Raw genomic sequence first — 22,854 nt, forward strand, 5'->3', positions numbered from 1 at the left:
CTTCAAGGTCTTTAAGGTGGTCCCGGCAGATCAACTCATCTTTTAGTGGTTCTAATAGTCCCTGCCAAAAGGCTGCTACCAGGGCTTCATTATTACAGCCAGTTTCAGCCACGAGGGTGCAAAAGTCAATGGCGTACTGGCCTACCGTGCGAGTTCCCTGGCGGATCTGCAGGAGTGAAGCTGAAGATACCCATTCTGGAGCGTCACACACCAATTTGAAAGTACGGATGAAGGCAGGAGAGTCGTTGATCAGGGGCAAGTCCCTCAGAGCAGGGAGGCCCAGGCCAGTGCCTCGCCAGTGAGAAAATAAATTATGTAGGCCACTTGGGCTCAGTGCCTGGAGAACATGGATGGTTGCAATTCAAATTGGATAGAGCATTGATTAAAAAATCCACTGCATGCCATAGGGTCCCCACCATACCGTAGAGGAGTCGGGGTCCGAGGATCTCTGATTGCTCGGGATAACGGGAAGCGGTATTGTAGCCGCATCTGCAGCCTCCAAGTCCGGATGATGTATGCCAATGTGGGTGACTAAGTCCTGCACTGCATCACACATCCGTGCCAGTTGTTGCTGTTGTAGGGAGAGGCGTTGCTCATGATCCCCCAAGTACTATGGTGAAAAGGCATATTTTTGTTTTTGTCCAAGATTCCTTCATATGTAAATTTTTATTTATTTACAAAATGTATATTTCTGTTTTGTGTGTGTGTGAATTTAAAGCAGCAATTGAAACAATATACTGAACTACATGTTTTTTTTTGAAACATCAGTTCTGTACTAAACGAAAATACTTTTAGCATTTAAAAAAATAATAATTATTTAAATAATTTTGGAATGTTTCTAATGTTGGAAGCATTTGCAAAGTGACAGCCCACTTCGCCTTCTGATAGGCTCTGGCTCTTGAGCCCTGCCCTCTCTCTAGCAGTGCACCAAATTGTATTTAGTAACTGCCCACACAATCAGATTCCAGGACTACATTTCCCACAATGCTGTGCAATACGTGAATGTAATAACCCTGATTAAGCGATCTATTACAGGAGAATGGATCGATCTTGAGCTTAGCTGATCACTTGTCATTGTGCAGATTGTATTGATGCACATATTGAATTGAAAAAACGAATGTTGTTTCTTTGAAAAATGTTAACTTGAAATGCAGCTTTACACATCAACACGCTTTAATGATTTAGTACCAATTATCCTTAATCGCAAAATGCAACTCCTATTGCTGACTGTTGCGTACGTGACAATTAGTGGCATTATAAAGATCTGTTTTACTTTGGCTTACCAAGTTATATGAATATTTACGTCACATGTTAGTAAAAATGGATAATGAAAAAAGGATTGCAATAGAAAGTAAGATCAACCCTAAAAAGTTCTTTAAGTAACTTAATAACAAAAAAATGAGAAAAGAAAATATAGGACTCTTTCAGTATGAGATGGCTAGGCAGATTATTGGAGATAAGGAAAAAGCAGAGGTATTAAACAAATTCTTTGCCTCTGTGTTTACCAGGGAAGAATCAATTTCAATAGTAGTGCTGCAGGAGGGAGCCACAACCTCCATATTAATGAACTTTAACTGAGGAAGAAGTTCATAAGGGGCTTGAAAAAATTAAAGTAAATAAGGCACCTGACCCAGATGGTATACATCCAAGAGTTCTCAAGGAGTTAAGTTCAGAAATAGCCAAACCATTATATTTAATATTCAAGGACTCCATTTCCACAGACTCAGTACCACAAGATTGATGTAAAGCAGATGTGGTGCCTATATTTAAAAAGGGAGCTAGATCACAACCGGGGAAATACAGACCTGTAAGCCTGACATCAATAGTGGGGAAGCTACTTGAAGGTTTAATACGGGATAATATTCAGGAATATCTAATGGAAAACAAAATCATTAGTAATAGTTATCATGGATTTATGAAGGATAGATCATGCCAAACTAACCTTATTTGTTTCTTTGAGGAGGTAAGTAGGAATTTAGACCAGGGTAGTGAAGTTGATGTGGTCTACTTAGATTTTGCAAAAGCTTTTGATGCCGTTCCACACAAGAGGTTGGTGTACAAAATAAAGAAAATTGGACTTAGTAATAATATATGCACCTGGATTGAAAACTGGTTGAAGGTTAGACAACAGAGGGTTGTCATAAATGGAACTTTTTCAGGTGGGGCTAAAGTCATGAGTGGAGTACCTCAGGGATCGGTACTGGGACCCCTGCTTTTAAACTTGTTTATTAATGACCTTGAGGTTGGTATCGAGAGCAAAGTCTCCATCTTTGCTGATGACACTACATTTTGGAAGGTAGTAGAATCAGAGCAGGATGTAATTTCTCTCCAGAAGGACTTGGAGAGACTGGAAACATGGGTACGTAAATGGCAGATGAGGTTTAATACAGATAAATGTAAGGTTATGCATTTAGGATGCAAGAATAAACAGGCGACTTACAAATTAAATGGGGATAAATCCGGGGAATCCTTGATGGAGAAGGATTTAGAAGTGCTTATAGACAGCAGGCTTAGCAATAGGGCCCAAAATCATGCAGTAGCTGCAAAGGCAAACAAGATCTTATCTTGCATTAAACGGGCAATGGATGGAAGGGAAATAAACATAATTATGCCCCTTTACAAAGCATTAGTAAGATCACACCTTGAATATGGAGTACAATTTTGGGCCCCACTCCTTAGAAAAGACATTCTGGAACTAGAGAGTGCAGAGAAGAACCACCAAATTATTAAGGGGATGGACAATCTATCTTATGAGGAGAGGCTAGCTAAATTAGATGTATTTACATAATAAAAGAGGCGTCTAAGAGGGGATATGATAACAATATACAAATATTTTCAGGGACAGTACAAGGAGCTTTCAAATGAACTATTCATCCCAAGGGCAGTACAAAGGACTCGGTGGCATCCCTTTAGGTTGGAGGAAAGGAAATTTCACCAGAAACAAAGGAAAGGGTTCTTTACAGTAAGGGCAGTTAAAATGTGGAATTCATTACCCATGGAGACTGTGATGGCAGATGCAATAAATTTGTTTAAAAAATGTTGGACATCATTTAGAAAGGAACGGTATTCAGGGATATAAGTAAACATGGGAAGAATGTTGATCCAGGGATTAATCCGATTGCCAATTGTTGGAGTCAGGAAGGAATTTATTTTTTCCCTTAATGGGGTTTTTTATTTGCCTTCCTCTGGATCAATAAGTAAGTATAGATATAGGATAAAGTATCTGTGGTCTAAATTTAGCATAGGTTGAATTTGATGGACATACGTCATTTTTCAACCTCATCTACTATGTAACTATATGTTATAAAAATATCAGGTTATGATGATTTAGAATTGCTAATTAACACATATTCATTTTTTGTAGACACACAAGGAGTTTATTACTTAATTATTTTTTTTAACACCTTTCATTATTAAAGTCACGTGCCAAAATGACATAGCTACTTAAAGGAAGCCAATTGAACACTTGCTTCGAGGTAGAGATGGCAGATGGAGAGATGGATATGAAGATGAGATATATTATGATGAGAAGGAGAAGACTGGCTTTGAAGGAGAGACAGAGGAGAGAGGAGAGGGACAGGATGGAAGAGGGGGGTGGGAGAGGAGAGAGGCGATGCCCCATCCCCGTTTATATCATGAACGCACACTTTTGGAGGGGCTTACTGAGGAAGAAATTATTAGAAGATATCGCTTAAGTTCAGCATCAAGTTCAGCTCTTTATGAAAAGTTAAGAGAAGATTTAAATTTCGTAACAGCCAGAGTTCGTGCAGTCCCTGGGCTTGTTAAAATGCTGTGCAAATTAAATTTTCTTGCATCTGCGTCTTTTCAGACAACTGTGGGCATAGTAGGCGGGGTCTCGCAGTCAGCATTGTCACGGGCCTTTAGTCAATTTCTATGTGCACTGACTAGATGCGCTAGGAACTATATTCATTTTTCTAGAGAGCAGACAGAGTGGCTGGAACTGAGAAATAGCTTTTATACCATAGCTCGACTACTATGTGTGATGGGTGCAATCGATTGCACCCATGTTGCCTTGATCCCGCCTAGTCTGAATGAGCATGCTTACCATAACCATAAACACTTTAACTGCATTAATGTGCAGGTGGTATGCGATGCCAATATAAAGATTCTTAATGTGGAGGTCTCGAACCCACTCAGCGCTTTCTCAGATTCGCCAACTACTACAGAAGGTTCATGTAACAGGGACTTATCCCTGTTAAAGAAACGTGCCTCTAATCCAGCAGTGTGCTGGTTAATTGCACACCAGCAATTAGTCAGACTCCACCTGGCTGATTAAGACTCTGTTAGAAAAAGCCTGTTTCCAGAAACAGGAAGAAGATTTTCCTCAGTACACAAGGGTGCTGACAAGAGGAAAAAGGTCTTATAGAGGTCTTAGAGTCTTAAGAGGACCTACATTCATGGACACAGGGGACCCAGGAACCTACTAGAGACTGACATGAAGGGCCACCTGCTTTAAGGTATATCTTGAGACTTTGGGGAATAGGGTGGTAATGGGATTATCTCTCCAGCCGGCAGAAAGGGACTGGGGAAGTAAGTTAGCCCTTACACAGGGATAGGTGTTTGTTGTTTTTGTATATTTCTGTTTGCTGTGCTATTTAAAGGAACAGGCAATAAAGCCTTTTTTTTAATTTTACCTTAAAACGGTCTCCATTGCATACCTCTGTACACATCTCTTACAGTTGATTAAAAACGTCTCCAAGGTGGTGAGTCCCATTACGGCTCTTACGAAATGGGGCGAATCCCAAGAAGTGGACACCTGAGGCAGTACAGGCCTTCGAGAGACTGAAGTCTGCTTTCTTGTCTGCCCCGATCCGGGTCCAACCCGACCCCTCTAAGCCTTTCGTAATAGAAGTAGACGTATCCGATGTGGTGGCTGGGGCCATCCTATCCCAACGGCAGGAGATTCAAGGGAGATTACACCCCGGCACCTTCTTTTCTAAGAAATTTTCTTCCACCGAGAGAAAGTACGATGTTGGGAACCGGGAATTGCTTGCTGTAAAATTAGCTCTTCAAGAGTGGTGAAATTTTTTGGAAGGTACCATGCAGCCCATCACTATATTAATGGATCCCAAGAATTTGGAATATATTGAATGTGCCTAGAGACTCAGGACTCAACAGACGAGGTGGGCTCTCTTTTTTTTTTACACGCTTCGATTTCATTATATCCTTTTGACCAGGCTCCAAAAATGTCAAAGCAGACGCACTGTCTCGACAATTCTCTTTTGAAGACTCTGACGAAAGGGACAATAGGCCCATCCTTTCATCATCTCAGATTATTTTGTCAGTTTCATCCGTCCTATTATAATGGATTTCGCAAGCACAGGTTATTTATTTGTTCCTCTCCAGTTTTGTAGTGGTGTTGCAGTGGAGTCACCAATCCAAGGTAGCTGGTCATCCGGGAGTTAGGAAGACCACGGATTTCATAGAGCGCCTCTTCTGGTGGTCAGATATTCGCAAGGACGTTAAAGACATTGTAGCCGTTTGTGCTGTCTGCACTCAAGCAAAGGTACCACAGAGTCGGCCTTGTGGGTTGCTTCATCTTCTGCCGGTTCCTACCAGACCATGGACCCACTTGTGTATGGTCTTTATCGTAGAGTTACCGACACCTAAGGGTATGATGACCATTATACACTGGCGACACACTTTATTCGAGCTTGGCTAGTCCCACGAATTCGGGTATACCCGGGTGTATTGAGGTTTGTGACTGTTTTCTGCCCCAGTACATTGAGTTATTTTCCAAGCAGGGATTGAAGCATTTTATTCCCGCTGGCTGCAATACTGCACAGTATATATATATAAACTGCATTACAATTCATGAATTTATGCCATCTGGTAGACACGCGAAGCATTGCAGCCTATTAAATCCTAATCATTATCATTTAACAGATCAGCCGCCCATCAGCCAGGCATGAACCCAGGCTGGGAAGGCAAATGCAACGGGGCTTGTCAGAGGTTAGGAGTGGCGCATTCCAGGTATCTGCCAGGTACATACCGGGTATTTGCTCGAATAAAGTGTGTCGGTGCAGTAGTAGTGTCGATCATCATACCACCCTCAGTCCAATGGCCTCACGAAGAGGACTAATCAATCCTTTGAGCAATTTCTACGTTGCTTCGTCTCTGAAAGTCAGGATAACTGGGTGGATCGTCTTTCTTGGGCAGAATTTGCACGGAACTCATTGAAAACCGACTCTACACAAGAGTCCCCATTCTTCTGTGCCTACGGGTACCATCCTTCTGCCCTCCCATCATTTGTCCCCCGCTCTGGAGTTCCTGCGGCGGATGACAAGGTCCAGGAGCTACAGTCTCCGTGGAAGAGGATTCATGACAACCTAACTAAAGCCTCCCTTCAGCAGAAGGATCATGTGGATAAGCGTGTGGCAGCCAGCTCCACAGTTCCAGGTTGGAGACCAACTATCTGGTCTGGCTATCTACCAGGAACATCCATCTGAAGATTCTTTCCCAGAAGCTTGGGCCCAGATTTATAGGTCCCTACAAGATTGCAAAACAACTAAATCCTGTTGCATTTAAATTGGAGCTACCGGATAACTTAAGGATTCCCCCGGTCTTCAATGTGTCACAACCAAAGGCTGTGGTCCACAACAACGTTTCTGCTGCTCCCACCCTTCCAGGACCAGTCCTGGTGGATGGTCAAGAGGAATATATAATTTGCCAGATTCTGGATTCCCGTAAATCCCGTAAATCTCGAGGTAGTCTCCAGTACCTTGTATCTTGGAAGGGATACGGTCCAGATGAGATTTCCTGGGTGAAGGCTGGTGATGTCCATGCTTCCTCCTTAATCCGCGGTTTTCCACCGGAAGTTCCCTGACAAACCCGTTTAATCATCCGTAGATTGATTCTGGAGGGGGTGGTGGGTACTTTAAGGTTTGGCAAAATCCATGCCGGGTTTTCAGAGTCCAGTCCAGGATTTTGCGCTTGCTCGCGCAAGGATGATGAAGGATGAACTCGCGACTCAACCTCGGCCTGAGACCTTGGAGGATCTGATTTCCCAGTGTATACGGGTGGACCAGCGCCTGCAGGAGAGACGTCATGAAAGCCAGTGTCCCAGGTTTGTCATGCCTGTATCCTTCCCGGACCCTTATATGCCTTTCAGGAGTACCCCGGCTATCTTACCACCCCCTGATACTTCGGAACCAATGCAGATTGGCAGTCTACAACTTCGGGGCCCAGAAAGTGCTCACCGTAGGAACAAGGGCCTGTGCTTTTACTGCAGATCTTCTGAACATCTGGTACGCGGTTGCACCCTAAGGCTGGGAAACGAGCACACCCAGTGAGTAATGTGGGGCTCTCCCTGGGTACCATCTCTTCTTGCCCCCTTTCCAAGGAAGAATTTCCCAAGAGGATCATGTTACCGATTCTCCTCGAGGGCCCAGATTGCCATATAACTACTTCAGCATTCCTCGACTCTGGATCGGGGGGAAACTTCATAGATCAGAATTTTGCCATCCAGAACAAGATTCTGTTGATCGAGAAGAGGTTCCCCATAGGCTTAGAGGCCATTGATGGACTCCCTCTGCAACCGGCCTTTATCTCGCTAGAGACCCCACTGCTCACCTTGTCCATGAAGGATGGTCATTCCACTCCCCCACGGTCCAAGTCATCCTTGGTCTGCCCTGGTTACAGAGACACAATCCGTGCATTGATTGGACGGATCAGTTACCCATTCAGTGGCAGACCTCATCGGAACATCCCAGTCCTTCTTGCCGGCTTGGAGATACCTCCCTCTCTTCCCTCCTCCCTTCGGGAGGCATACGTGGACTTCCAGGATGTCTTCAGTAAGACTCACTCTGACTTTTTACCTCCGCATCGCCCGTACGACTGCCCCATCGATCTGGTTCCAGGTGCGATCCTTCCCAAATCCTAATCATAGCCATTGTCTGTACCAGAGACCACAGCCATGGTGGAGTACATTCAGGAGAATCTCCAGAAAGGATTCATACGGCACTCCACCTCCCCAGCCGGTACAGGGTTCTTCTTCGTGAAAAAGAAAGACGGGACACAGACCTTGCATCGACTACAGAGGCCTCAACCGCATAACGGTTAAGAACCGCTACCCTCTTCCACTCATCGCTGAGTTGTTTGATAGGCTACAAGGGCCCCCCATTTTTTTGAAGCTTGATCTCAGGGGGGGCTTACATCCTCACCCGCATTCGAGAGGGGGATGAGTGGAAGACACCTTCAACACCCGTAGCGGCCACTATAAGTACCTTTTAATGCCCTTTGGCCTTTGCAACGCCCCAACCGTTTTTCAGGACTTTATGGACAAGGTCTTCCGGGACGTGCTAAATGTCTTCGTAATCATCTACTTGGATGACATTCTCATCTTTTCCAAGACCCGCCAAGAGCACATTTTACACACCAGGCTCGTTCTCGCCCGTCTCCGTCTCAATCACATCTACGCCAAACTAGAGAAGTGTCTCTTCCATCAAAGGTCCACAGTCTTCCAAGGCTATATCATCTCCGAAAAGGGGTTCAGTATGGATCCCGAAAAACTGAAGGCCATACTGTAATGGCCTCAGCCCAAGACGCTAAAAGCCATTCAACGCTTTCTCGGATTTTCCAATTATTACAGAAATGTTTTCGTAATTTTTCTACCATAGTGGCTCCCATTACGGCTCTCAACAAGAAAGGAGCCGACCCCTCTGTTTGGTCCTCCGAAGCCTCAGCTGCTTTCGAAACTCTTAAAAGTATCTTAGTTTCGGCCCAAGCGGTGAGCGCGTGTGCGGGTACGTCACCGCCCAGACATTGTGGCGGAGCCCCAGCCGGTACTGCGCGAGGTGAGGGAGAGAGAGAGACAGCGGGAGAGCCTTTAGAAAAACTGCCCCCGAGACTTCCTGTGACGTCACCGAGGATGGTCGGATAGAGACGGAGCTCCCAACACCCTCCCAAGCATTACACCAGAATTAGCAATTCCCACAGCCGAAATTCTCCCTAAAAGTGCCTAAACGTCCCCCTTGAGGTGCAGAAGATGCAGGACAAGAATAAAAGAGCCCAAAACCCGGTTACAAGATTCTTTCCCCCCGCATAGCGGCCGCAGGAGGAGAACTCCGAAAACCAAGATGGCGTCGAGGAGCCCGCGCGGGCGGGAAGGGGAGCCGAAAATGACCAACTTGAACTCCCGGAGCAGGGGCTAAACAAGGAGTATTTTGAGTCCCTCTTCCTCGCGATGAGGAAGGGGTTTCAAAAGGACCTGACGACGGCCTTGGAAGGGCTAAGGTCTGGCTTGAGCTGCCTAGCCCAGCGAACAGAAGTCCTGGAATCTAAAATGGAGGGGATCCTCCAGGCCCAATCTAATTCGGATGACAAAATAATCAGACTAGGCCATGCAATTAATGAACTTTAGGACGCCCTGGAGGATCAGGAGAACAGAGAGCGCAGGCAAAACCTGCTCATCAGAAATATTCCAGAATCTTTATCTCCTGAATCCCTCCAGGCATATCTGCGCAAGATCATTCTAACTCTGGTCCCAGACCTATGGTATTGGGAAAGAACCCGGGCGCTTCTTCTAGACGGAATGTACACAGAATAATAATAATAAAAAGATAATTCTCAGAACATAACAACCTTATGTGGTATATAAGGTTACCATCGCTTTCAGGTCTCTTCCTGTGACTCTAAAACCCCTGTAGGACCTATGCAGGATCCTTGTAAGTACAGAAATGCAAGAGAAAAGGGGGAGTACAGGTTTGAGAAATGATGGGAGAAGTAGATTCATTATAATGTGGGCCAAATATTCCTGAGCTGCAAGAGAAAAGGGGGAGTACAGGTTTGAGAAATGATGGGAGAAGTAGATTCAATATAATGTGGGCCAAATATTCCTGCGAAGGAAGGAGAAGGAAAGTAAAGAGACCTTGATGTGACAGCATTTACACAAGGCCGTGTAAGTGTTTATTATATTATATTCTACACACCATTATCCCCATTTATATTAGCTCAGGAATATTTGGCCCACATTATATTGAATCTACTTCTCCCATCATTTCTCAAACCTGTACTCCCCCTTTTCTCTTGCATTTCTGGTCCCAGACCTGTCAGAGCATGACCAGCAAATGGAGCAAGCGCACCGGGCCCTGGGGCCCAAGCATAATGACCCGAACCGACGAAGAGACGTCATTGTGAAGATGCATTCCTACGCGGCAAAAGAAAGATTAATGTCAGCCAGCAGAGGAATGTCAGGCAGCGCTCCATCGGGTGCATTGACGCAACAAGTTGGACTCTGGGACTGTGTTAATCTGCCTGTACATTGGCGTTTTGGCTGCTGCTTTACTCCAGCTGATTGTGCGGGATAGGAAGCGAGACCTTTGATGGGAGAATCCTTCGCAGTTCCTGGTCGCAGCCTGTTTACCTCTTACCTGATGTACGCTTAACCTTGAAACACTTATTTTATAAACACTGTTTTTTACTATTTCACGATGAGCGTTTTGCGCTTTGTTTTGTTGTTTGTAGAGGAATGGGAGACCTCCGTATCGATGAAGACATGTTACAAATCTATGGCGATCTCTCCAGGTTTCACCATCAGCAGACGGAGGGAAATGAAGCCCTTCACCACCACTCTCAGAGAACGAGGAATAAAGTACAGGTGGGGCTTCCCCTTTAAATTAACGGTCCTCAAAAACGGGCGCTACTTCTCTGTCTCCGATCCAGACGAGTCGCAAGAGTTCCTGAAAGCCCTTTATATTCACCCCCCACAAGGCTGACAGTCAGCCCCCAGGGTCTCAACCATACCAGACCCCGCTGAGACACCACGCACCTCAGAGCGCCTAGCAAGTCAGAGGCAAACCTGAAAATGCCCCTCCATCCGTGGCTGAGAGCTTCTCTGCCCCAAATACAAAAGGAGGATGACTCAACAACAAATGTCTGGAAACACTAACTAGACAAGCAGTCTTCTGAGTTCACACTTACCATCAGTGCCCATCCTACAAATTTGGATGGTTTGGATTACTCCCCCCTTCCCCATCCCACCCAACTCAAGCTTCAAGCCCACTGTCTGCAGAAAATTCCTCGAAAGCTGCAAGAGAAAACCCCTGCCGAAAGGCCCCGCTACCTACTTACTTGCTGTTCCTCCTCTCTTCATAGACTGGGGCTGCGCCTCTGCTCTGCAACCTCTGCTGGGAACTGTAGCAGTGATCAGCAAAAGATCCCCCAGGGTGCCCAAGCTCAGATGTTAGTCTAATCCCCCCCTCCCTCCCCTGCTTCAGTCTCCGTACCACACCCTCCTGCCCCCTACCTTTCCCCCACCGCCCCCCCACACCACTGCCAACATCCCTCCCCCCCGGAATCACCCTGCTCGCGCAACTCCTTCTCCCTCCACTACCCCCTGTCACTCACCCTGCTGTCCGTGAGCTCTGCTCTTCTTTCTCAACCCCCCCGAGCGTTCCCAATGCCTCCGTTTCTGTGAGAGGGAGCTGTGCCCGGTTCTCCGGCGCTCTCGACGACACTTATCGATGGGACACCCCGGCAGACGACCATCCCCTGTGGGTTCCCGAGTCACGCCGTCCGGTTGACTCCGGTTGGCTCTTGTGTGTGTATTTTTTTTATTGTGGGTAGCAGGGGTGGCCGAAGTGGGTATTTGCCCCAACAGTGGTTTGTTTTTAGGGCTTGCGGGTGGGTAGCGGGAGGGCTTAACCCCATCATGACCGTAGCGGTATTAACCGCTAAGGTAATGAAGGGGTTAAGTGCACCCGCAACCCCCCCTCAAGCCCTAAACAACCATCAAGGGCCAAATACCCCCTTCACCCACCCCCGCTACCCACAATAAACCTGACACGGCTGGTTAACCCCTTCATTTATTTATTTATTTATAAAATATTTTACCAGGAAGTAATACATTGAGAGTTACCTCTCGTTTTCAAGTATGTCCTGGGCACAGAGTAAAACAAAATAATACATGGTTACAAATACAGTTACATAAATGAACAAGGTATACATTATATACAAGACATTGCATGCACAGTTAAAGAAAATATATATTATGAGCGTATGAAACAGTTATAGACCAGATTAAAGTGTGAGACAGCCTTAGATTTGAAAGAACTTAAGATGGTGGTGGATATGAGAGTCTCTGGTAGGTTGTTCCAGTTTTGGGGTGCACGGAAGGAGAAGGAGGAACGTCCGGATACTTTGTTGAGTCTTGGGACCATGAATAGTCTTTTGGAGTCTATTCTCAGGTGATAGGTACTGCATGTGGTAGGGGTGAGAAGCTTGTTCAGGTAGCTGGGTAGCTTGCCCAGAAAGTATTTGAGGGTGAGACAGGAAAGGTGAACTTTGCACCTAGACTCTAGTGATGACCAATCTAGTTCTTTGAGCATTTCGCAGTGATGTGTGTTGTAGTTGTATTGGAGAACAAAACGACAAATTGAATTGTAGAGGGTGTCAAGTTTGCTAAGGTGGGTTTGAGGAGCCGAGCCATATACTATGTCTCCATAGTCAATAATTGGCATTAGCATCTGCTGTGCAATACGCTTTCTGACCAGGAGACTTAGGGAGGATTTGTTCCTGTAAAGTACCCCTAGTTTGGCATAGGTCTTGGTTGTCAGGATATCAATGTGCATCCTGAATGTTAAGTGGGAGTCAAACCATAAGCCCAGGTATTTAAAACTAGTGACAGGTGTTAGGGTGGTTTTAGCGTTGGTTCTAATCAGGAGCTCAGTCACTGGAAGCTTTACAAATTTAGTCTTGGTCCCAAATACCATTGTTACCGTCTTGTCAGTGTTTAAAAACAGTTTGTTTTGGGAAATCCAGTTTTCGAGTCTCAAAAAGTCAGACTGAAGTATGTGTTGAAGGTCAGAGAGGCTATGGCTGTGTGCATACAGGATTGTGTCATCTGCATACATGTGTATTGAGGCTTCCTTACAAGCTGTGGGAAGATCATTAATGAACACTGAGAAGAGTAGGGGCCCCAGAACAGAGCCTTGCGGGACACCACAGGTGATATCCAGGGGGTTGGAGTTAGAGCCTGAGATGGACACATGTTGGGATCTTCCTGATAGGTAGGACTGAAACCAGTTTAAAGCATGTTTCCCTATTCCAGAACTCTGGAGTTTGTTAAGCAGGATAACATGATCAACTGTGACAAAAGCCTTTGCAAAATCTAGGAATACTGCACCAGTGAGTTGTCCCCGTTCCATTCCACACTGGATTTCATTGCAAACTTTTAGCAGGGTAGTTACGGTGGAATGTTTGGGACGAAACCCAGACTGGAATTGGCTGGGGAAATTTGTCTTGGTGTAGAAATCGCTTAATTGGGAGTAGACACATTTTTCCATAACTTTGGATAGAATTGGGAGAAGTGAGATTGGCCTGTAGTTTGAGACAGTGTTTTTGTCCCCACTTTTGACAACTCTGGCAGTTTTCCAGGTCTTAGGGATATGGCCTGCAGACAGGATAGAGTTGACTATGGACGCAATTGGTTTGGCAATGGCTGGGGCACCAAGTCGTAGGAACCTAGATTGTAGTAAGTCGGGTCCACATTGGCTGCTTAGTTTTAATTTGAGGAGCGCTTGTGTAATCTCCTCTTCAGATACTGGGCTAAATTGAAAATTGTGGGCAGTGTTGGGAGGGGGTGGGACTATAGGGGTACTCCCAGGATGAGATTCAGGTTTGGGGTTTGTGCTGAGTTTCGCTAATAAGTTAGTGGCACACCCCACAAAGTAATCATTGAATGCATTTGCAATGTCAGTGGGGTTTGTCAGAGTAATATCCCACTTAGTGATATTACTTGGTTATTGATGGTTAGGAGCCTGGAATATATTGTTGATAACCTTCCAGAAGTTAGCTGGGTTTGATGTATTTTGGTGGAGATTGTCAGAGTAATATTGTGCTTTTGCATACCTTGTTTGCCTTGTGCACACGTTCCGCAGGCATCTGTAGTGATTGAGATCCTTGGTAGTGCCAGTTACTTTGTAGCTTTTCCACAAGGCATCCCTGAACTGGTAGAGTGCTATAAGGTCAGGTGTAACCCATGGAAGGTGGGCCCCCCGTACCCTTATTTTGCGTAGTGGAGCATGGGTATCGCAGAGTTTTAAGAACTCGGATTGGAAATAGTCGAGCGCAGAGTCAGGGTCGGGAATTAAATCGATTCTGTGCCATGGGCAGTTGGTAAGGTCATCCAGAAACTGTTGTGGGTTAAAGTTTTTAAATGTTCTAGTGAGGAGAACTTTAGGGCTTGAATGGGGCGGTTTAATTTTCCTTACACAGTACACTATTGCATGGTCACTGAAAATATCAGGAAGGATGCCAGAGGATTGGATTCTGCTGGGGTTTGAGGAGAGAATCCAGTCTAGCAAGGAATGGTTATGCGACTTCAGGTTTATTCGTGTGGGTTGGGAAATGAGTTGCGATAGGTTAAGTGACTTGAGTTGTATCTGGATTTTGTGGTTTTTAGGGTCAAGCCAATTGAAGTTGAAATCCCCTAGAACTAGCAGCTCACTCTTCTCATTCAGAGAGGAAATAGAGCCAAGAAACTGGGTGATATCAGTCAGGGATTGTAGAGGGGCTTTAGATGGGCGGTAGATGCCAGCAAGCAAGATGGGCTTAGAAAAGGGGAGGCAGATTTTGCCAACTAGAGTTTCAAAAGAGGGTGGACTTGGTGGGCAATGTAACAGTGTAAATTGTAAGGTGTCTGCAATATAAAATAACACCCCTCCTCCTCTCTTTGACCTATCTCTCCTAAAAATGGAGTATCCCTGAATGGCGATATTTGCATCAGGGGTTTTAGAGGATAGCCATGTTTCTGTAAGAACGATGGCTTTGGGTTTATGCATAAGGCACCATGCCCTTAGTTCGTCCAGTTTGGGCAGCAGGCTCCGGATGTTTATATGGGCGACAGATAGCCCTTTTTGGAATTTAAAGGTGGAATTCTCAGGGGCATGGGACAGAGCTGAAATGGGAGGACCTGGGTTAGTTTCAACATCACCTGCTAGAGAGAGTAATAGTATGAGTAGAAATTTGGGTAGTTGTTTGCAAGTTGTAAATTTGTGGTGTTTTCCATTAGAGTGAGCAGTGGTTGGTGTGCTGGTTTTTAGAGTTCTCCACCAACATTCAGTAGATAGTGCAAGGCTTTTGAGTAGTCCAGGGTGTATGGTGATGTTGGGTGTGGGCAAGGATGGAGGAGTTTGTAGTGGATAGAAGGATTAACATCTCCATGAGGCCAGGAGAAAGAAAAAAGTTAGAAGACATAGCAGGTTCATGATGCCAGAGGTAGGCAGTGCTGCAAGGAGCTGTTGTGAGCAGAGTGAGTGTGTGCAGACTAAACAGCAGGGGAGGGCCTGTACCTTGTCAAGTGTTTTGCTGCATTGCACTGTAGGGTCAATTCAGGGTTTCAGTGTTTTATGCATTCAGTTTTGGGAGAGGCTGCAGTGAAAGAAGTTGTAAAGGGGTGGGGGTTAAACTATGCAGGCTAACAAGCATGGGATCATAGTGTGATCTGAATGGCTTACCGTTTGTTGTCTTGAGTAAAGAGTGTGCAGTAGATCCAGTCCCCAGTCACCTCTAGTCAAACTGTAGTCTAACTGTATTTATCACTTAAAAACCTCACTTTAAATGCCTCACTGCCCAATGCAGCAAAGGTATTGGTATTATACAGAAAAAACAGTCACATGACCCTCCCCCTCCCCAATCAGTCAGCTTGTTCCATTTGGTCAATTAACAGCACAGAGTTAAGAGGAAAAAAAAAACTTTTTACATTCAAACATACTAACTTAAATATCAATTCAACAAGGCCAGATTCAGTCTTATACACAGGGTTTCAACATCAGGAACATACCTGTGAAGAGAATGCAATTAGATCCTTGTCATATCAGCTGAGGTTATTGGTTATTGGTCTTGCATGAAGAAAGTGAGTATATTAACTATATATATATATATATATATTAACTGTAGTCTGTTAGCCGCTAAGGTAATGAAGTAGCCTTTAAATGCATTTTTCCTACCTCGGATGCATGCCGGGGGGCTCCGGTGCTGGTATTAATGGTATCAGCTCCGGAGACCTCCGGCATCAATCCCAGGCAGGAAAAAGGCCTGATTTTTTGTAAGTGCTGTTCCACTGCTCATCCGCAGCCTCTCCCAGCAACTTGTCAACTTTTTGGGGCGAGACGGATTGGGGTGAAAATCTCAATTCTAGAGAGCAGCAAAGCTACTCGCCACTACTAGAATTGAGCGGGTTTCAAAACATGGCTAGTTGCGAAGCAAAGTGCCTTTTCGCCGCGCCGATAGCGGGAAAAAAAACCGCCAACAAACTTGGTTTTTTTTTTTGCTTTTCGCTAATTTTTTGCCCCTTACTGAATCGGGGTATGCATTTTTGCCGCAAAACGGGCGAAAGTGCCTTTGCGCCGCTTACTGCATGAGGCCCTTGGACTCATGGAACAACCACCAAATCTCCTATTTTGGCAGAATTGTTTCCTGTAAAATGAATATCCTCCCCGTTTATTATACTTTTTCCAAATCCTCCCAATAACAATACCATTATCAGAATTGAAAAATATACAGTCCCACATATTCCGATTTATTTGGAAATGGCGCAAACCCAGGGTCCCGAGGTCGGTTATGCTATCCTCAAAGACGAGAAGGGGCTTAGGTGTACCTGACATGGTCAGATACTATCAAGCAGCTCAACTATGCCAGGCGGTTGTCTGGAATAATCCCACGACTTCTAATTGCTGGTTGGCGATAGAATCTCATCACGCATCCCCCACCCCTCCCAGTTATCCTATGGTCCCAAGCAAACAAAGAAAAACGAACCCAGAAATTCAAACTTGGAGCGATGAGATGCACATGGTCCATCTGGCTTAAAAACAAAGGGAAGTATGGCCTCTCAGCATCCCCCTCTCAACTCACCCCCATCTTCGGGAACCCAGAATTCCCGCCTGGGTGCTCCCGCAATCAATTCGGTCAATTTCAGGACGTAAACATTAGAATGGTTGCAGATCTGCTGAAGAAAGAGGATATTCTGTCCTTCCAAGAGCTCCAAGATAAGTATCACTCACACGACTTTCACCTGTTTAAATTTTTACAAATCAGACACTTTATGCGAGCTCTCTCCCAAAACTCTAAATTTCCTGCCCTGACCAAATTTGAATCCCTCTGCCTCAAAGGCGAATACCAAAAAGGACTAATATCCGAGATTTACAGGGGGATAGAGTCGACACTCCCCCCCGCCCCATTCCTATATGCAAAAGTGGACTGCTGATCTTAACATTCAGATGGACATGGAGGACTGGGAGGATGTCTGGGAATCAGCTACCAAAAAGTCGATTTGTACCATAACAAAAGAAAATATCTATAAAATCCTATTCCAATGGTACCTGACCCCGAGCAGACTGAGCCAGATCTTCCCCGGCACACCAGATTTGTGCTGGAGGGGATGTGGTCAAAAGGGAGACATGGATCACATTTGGTGGTCATGTCCGGAGATCCAGAAGTTCTGGACCAGAGTTCAGAAACTTCTGCATGAAACCCTTGGACCCTCTGACGTATGTGCTGTGAAAAACAATAGAAGACCTCCCTTCCCCATTATCCAGGCTATCCTCCTCTATCTTGACAGCCAATAGGTGTTCAATCGCAGCGGCTTGGAAACAAATAAAAGCACCCTCCAAGAGAACAGTTGTTAATAGAATAAATACGGTCATGAGCATGGAAAGGCTCACAGCTATGTTAAAACAGAAGATGCCCCAATTCTACAAAACCTGGGAACCATGGCCTGGCGTCGGGGCCCCACCGCTCCTTCAGATCCTGGCCCTAGCCTGAACCCCAACTAGATTGACAGGAACGGAACCGACTGAACCAGCATCTCCCATCAGCCCTGCCCCTCCCAAGCCCCCCTCGCCCACCCCTCTCTCTCTGTCTTTCCCATCTCTCCCCCTTCCTTTGTTCACCTTTAAACTACCACTAAAACAAAGAAAAAGGTTTATTGGATTGACTTGTATAACCCGCAGTTATATGCCTATGACTTCACTGTTAATTATACAATGCTATTATTTTCTGTATTTCTGCTACAAGTCCCCAATAAAGGAAAAAGATTGTTAAAAAAAAAAAAAGAATTAGAAAAAAAAAAAGTATCTTAGTTTCAGCACCGATCCTTCAACATCCGGATACCTCCCTCCCTTTCACACTCGAGGTGGATGCCTCAGACTCAGGAGCTGGTGCAGTGCTCTCCCAAAGAATGGGTCCTCAAGACAAACTACATCCGTGTGGATTTTTGTCAAATTTTTTTTACCCGGCCGAGAAGAATTATGATGTCGGTAACAGGGAGATTTGGCCATCAAGATGGCCCTTCTAGAATGGCGTCATCTTCTAGAGGGTACCCGGGAACCTATCTCCATCCTCACGAATCATAAGAACCTTTTATACATCAAAGGAGCACGCTGGTTAGGGTCCCGACAGGCTCGGTGGGCATTATTCTTCTCGAGGTTCAATTACGTCTTATCTTATATACACTGGCGACACACTTTATTCGAGCTCGGCTAGTCCCACGAATTCGGGTATACCCGGGTGTATTGAGGTTTGTGACTGTTTTCTGCCCGAGTGCATTGAGGTATTTTCCAAGCAGGGATTGAAGCATTTTATTCCCGCTGGCTGCAATACTGCACAGTATATATATATATACTGCATTACAATTCATGAATTTATGCCATCTGGTAGACACGCGAAGCATTGCAGCCTATTAAATCCTAATCATTATCATTTAACAGATCAGCCGCCCGTCAGCCAGGCATGAACCCAGGCTGGGAAGGCAAACGCAACGGGGCTTGTCAGAGGTGAGGAGCGGCGCATTCCAGGTATCTGCCAGGTACATACTGGGTATTTGCTCGAATAAAGTGTGTCGGTGCAGTACCTGGCACCAACAATGTGAAAGCCGATGCCCTGTCTCGGCAATTCTCCCCAGAAGAGAGTTCGGAAGAGATCTCTGAAACCATCCTACCGTCCAAATTTATCATTTCTGCAACCTCGTTTGATGTCCTGGACAAAATCATCAAAGCTCAATCCACATTCCCAGAGGTCTAGTGGTCCCAGAGGGTACTCTATACACTGGCGACACACTTTATTCGAGCTCGGCTAGTCCCACGAATTCGGGTATACTCGGGTGTATTGAGGTTTGTGACTGTTTTCTGCCAGAGTGCATTGGGTTATTTTCCAGGCAGGGATTGAAGCATTTTATTCCCGCTGGCTGCAATACTGCACAGTATATATATATATACTGCATTACAATTCATGAATTTATGCCATCTGGTAGACACGCGAAGCATTGCAGCCTATTAAATCCTAATCATTATCATTTAACAGATCAGCCGCCCGTCAGCCAGGCATGAACCCAGGCTGGGAAGGCAAACGCAACGGGGCTTGTCAGAGGTGAGGAGCGGCGCATTCCAGGTGTCTGCCAGGTACATACTGGGTATTTGCTCGAATAAAGTGTGTCGGTGCAGTACACATCACCGCAATTCCGGCGGAAAATCCTGGAGTGGGGTCATTCCTCCAGAACTGCTGGACATCCCGGCTTTATGAAAACCCTGGATCTCATCGGAAGAACTTTCTGGTGGCCCAAGATGGGGAAAGAGGTTCAGGAATTCACCAGTTCCTGCTCAGTATGCACCCAAAGTAAAACCGCCTGACACAAGCCTTCGGGTCTTCTGCTACCGTTACCCATTCCCGAAGGTCCATGGACACACATATCCATGGATTTTATAGTGGAACTCCCGCCCTCCAAGGGAATGACTACTATTCTCGTCATTGTGGACAGATTCACTAAACAGACGCACTTCGTCCCTCTCAAGGGTCTTCCCTCTTCTCCGGTTCTGGCGGTCTTCCCCAGGGAGGTGTTCAGACTTCACGGCATCCCCACATCCATAGTGTCCGACAGGGGTTCACAATTCATCTCCAAGTTCTGGCGGGCCTTCTGTAAGGATCCGCGCTGTGGGTACTCCCGCTTCCAGCACCTCCTTACCTTGTCTCTGTGCCGCCCAGGCTCCCCAGCGGCGTGCCTCACTCCTCGCGGTCCCCCCCACGGCTGCTCCCGCACTTCCGGGTCACGCGCGTCACTCTTACGGGCGCACGCGGACCCAGGCTTCCTTTTACTGGTGCCGTGACTCCGCCTCCTCAGGTGCTGCACGCACATCACACGCTTCCCTGCTCCATCAGGTCTGCCCCACAGGCACTTCTCCCCTATCAGGTCCACCCTCGGGCCGCTCCTCCGTTCCTACCCTTCCTCTGATAGGTCCCAGCCCCCTATTTAGTCTCCCCTCACCATTACCTCCTTGCTCTGCATAGCTTCTGTACCTTGGTGCTGTCTGCTGTTGCCTGGCCCCTTTTGTCTTTCAGTTCCTGTTCCTGACCCTGGCTATTCTGCTGACCTAGTAGAAAAAACTAGGGTATGACCCCCAAATATCGAGGCCACTAACCAGGCACTATGGAGTGCGTTTGAAGACAGAAGGTTGGACGCCCATTAATTAGTAATATAGGTATAAATATGAATGTAGGGTACCTCCGATACTAACATGGGGAGGGGGTATTGGAACACCGGTAGAGGTACACGGGGACACCTCCCGGGGGGCGCCCCCTAGTAAATCACAGCCCGGCTACCATAAACCTCACCTGTCTCCCCTGTGTACCGCGTGGAGGTCCCTAGGAAAAGCCGTCCCTGTTTGCAGCTCACAGCTTGATCCAGAGACTCTGCAATGGAGGGATCCCGCTGTGGATGGCGTCTGCGTGCTCCAACCGGATGTGACGTCACAAGTAGAAGAGAAAGAATGCTCCCGAGGTTCACAGCACCTTCACTCAGCCAGCGTATGGTATAAAAAACTTTATTAGTAACCAGCACAGTACAGCATGATCACTCTGACGCGTTTCGTCCTATCCCGGACTTTTTCAAAGAGTGCCGTTCATACAAACATGTCCCTGTTCATATAGGGGGTGAGTTAGATCAACAACCAATCAAAATAAAGGTCAATTCAACCTGCACCTGATCAATCAGGAATAGGCTATAATCTAGTGATTGCTCTCATTGCCAAACCCACGACATGGGGGGACATGCACAAATACAAAAATACAAAAATGCATACATATATGAACAAAATAAATAAAAACAGCCTAATGCTGTATAAGGTTAAAAACATAGAAATGAGTGTACTACAACTGCTGGTATTCAATTAATCTATCAATTGATATTACATTAACTATTCATTTACTCTGGTTGAAAGGTGGATATAGTCATAACCTTCATAAAGATAATGAAATATATTCTCTGAACACAGATAATTTATGTATTTGTCAGAACATCTCTATATGCAAAGTGGGTAATTTATCATTATATATATAACACAATATATATTAGTACGATATTAGGGTATATTTCAACACAATGTAGCACACCTTGAACACCCCTCCACAAAGGGCCATTATCCCACCAAGAAGTGCTTAAGCTCCCAGTCTTGGTTGATTCCGGCCGGATGGAGTGTGTTCAAGGTGTACACCCAATACATTTCCTGTTTGTTCAAGACACCTTCCCTGTATCCTCCCCTAGCATGACATGGTATATGCTCAATTGCAGTGAATGAAAAATTATTTATACCTCCTTCAGGGCATCTAGAAAAATGTCTAGGGACAGGGTGTATAGTGTCCTTTCTTTTAATAAGTCTTACATGCTCTGCAATGCGAGTTTTAACTGATCTAATTGTGCGTCCTACGTACATTTTATTACAGCCGCATCTTAAAAGATATATGGTGAAAGCCGTATTACAATTAAGAAACTCCTTTATGTAATGTTTTTTTCCATTGGACTCAACATATTTAGTACTATGAGCATACTTACACATAGAACAATTTCCACATGCAAAGAAGCCCTTAGGGATCCCTTTAACTCTGACAGACTCTGACTGAAAATGGCTAGGTGCAAGATGTGATGCTATGGTTTTAGCTTTCCGGAATGTGAATCTTGGCCCATTTTTTATATATTCTACAATATCCCTGTCCAATGACAGCGTGTGCCAATGTTTGTGTATAATATCACATATTTGTTTGGACTGTCGGTTATAAGTGGTAACAAAATAAGGGCTTACGTCCCCTAGCTTTGGGACTGTTTTTGATATATTCCCAAAATGTTGTTTTTTCTTGTTCTTTTCTAGAAGTACAGAACGATCTAATGTCCTAGCGTGATCAAATGCCGCTTGGATGTCCCTGATGCCATAGCCTCTGGCCTGGAATCTTTCGAACAATACTTCTGATTGTGAATAGAAGTTATCATCATTCGAGCATATACGTCTTAACCGTATAAACTGAGCCTTAGGAATGCCTTTGAGTAAAGACTGTGGGTGACAGCTTTTAGCTGATAACAAATTATTTCTAGAATTGGGTTTACGAAAAATGTCAATTTGGATTTTTTGGTCATGGTCGATGTACAGGAGCAGGTCTAGATAGTTAATACAACTAATGTTATGCTCATAAGTAAATTTAATATTTTTATCATTAGTATTAAGTATATTGATAAATGAATAAAGTGATGATTCATCGCCGTCCCATATTATAATGAGATCGTCGATGAATCGTTTGAAATAAATGATTTGTGAACGATAAATATTACTACTGTGATAGATATGTTGTGCTTCCCATAAACCCATAAATAGATTCGCATATGAAGGTGCGAAACTCGTGCCCATTGCAGTGCCTAACAACTGTAAATAAAAACGTGAATCAAACATGAAATAATTGTGAGTTAATAAAAATTTTATAGATTCTAAAAGAAAAGTGCAAAGTGACGTGGATAATTGTGATAATTGAAGAAAATGTGCAATAGCTGATAACCCGTGATCGTGATGAATAATTGAATAA

The sequence above is a fragment of the Ascaphus truei genome, chromosome 4 (assembly GCF_040206685.1).
Source record: "Ascaphus truei isolate aAscTru1 chromosome 4, aAscTru1.hap1, whole genome shotgun sequence".
Taxonomy (NCBI): Eukaryota; Metazoa; Chordata; class Amphibia; order Anura; family Ascaphidae; genus Ascaphus; species Ascaphus truei.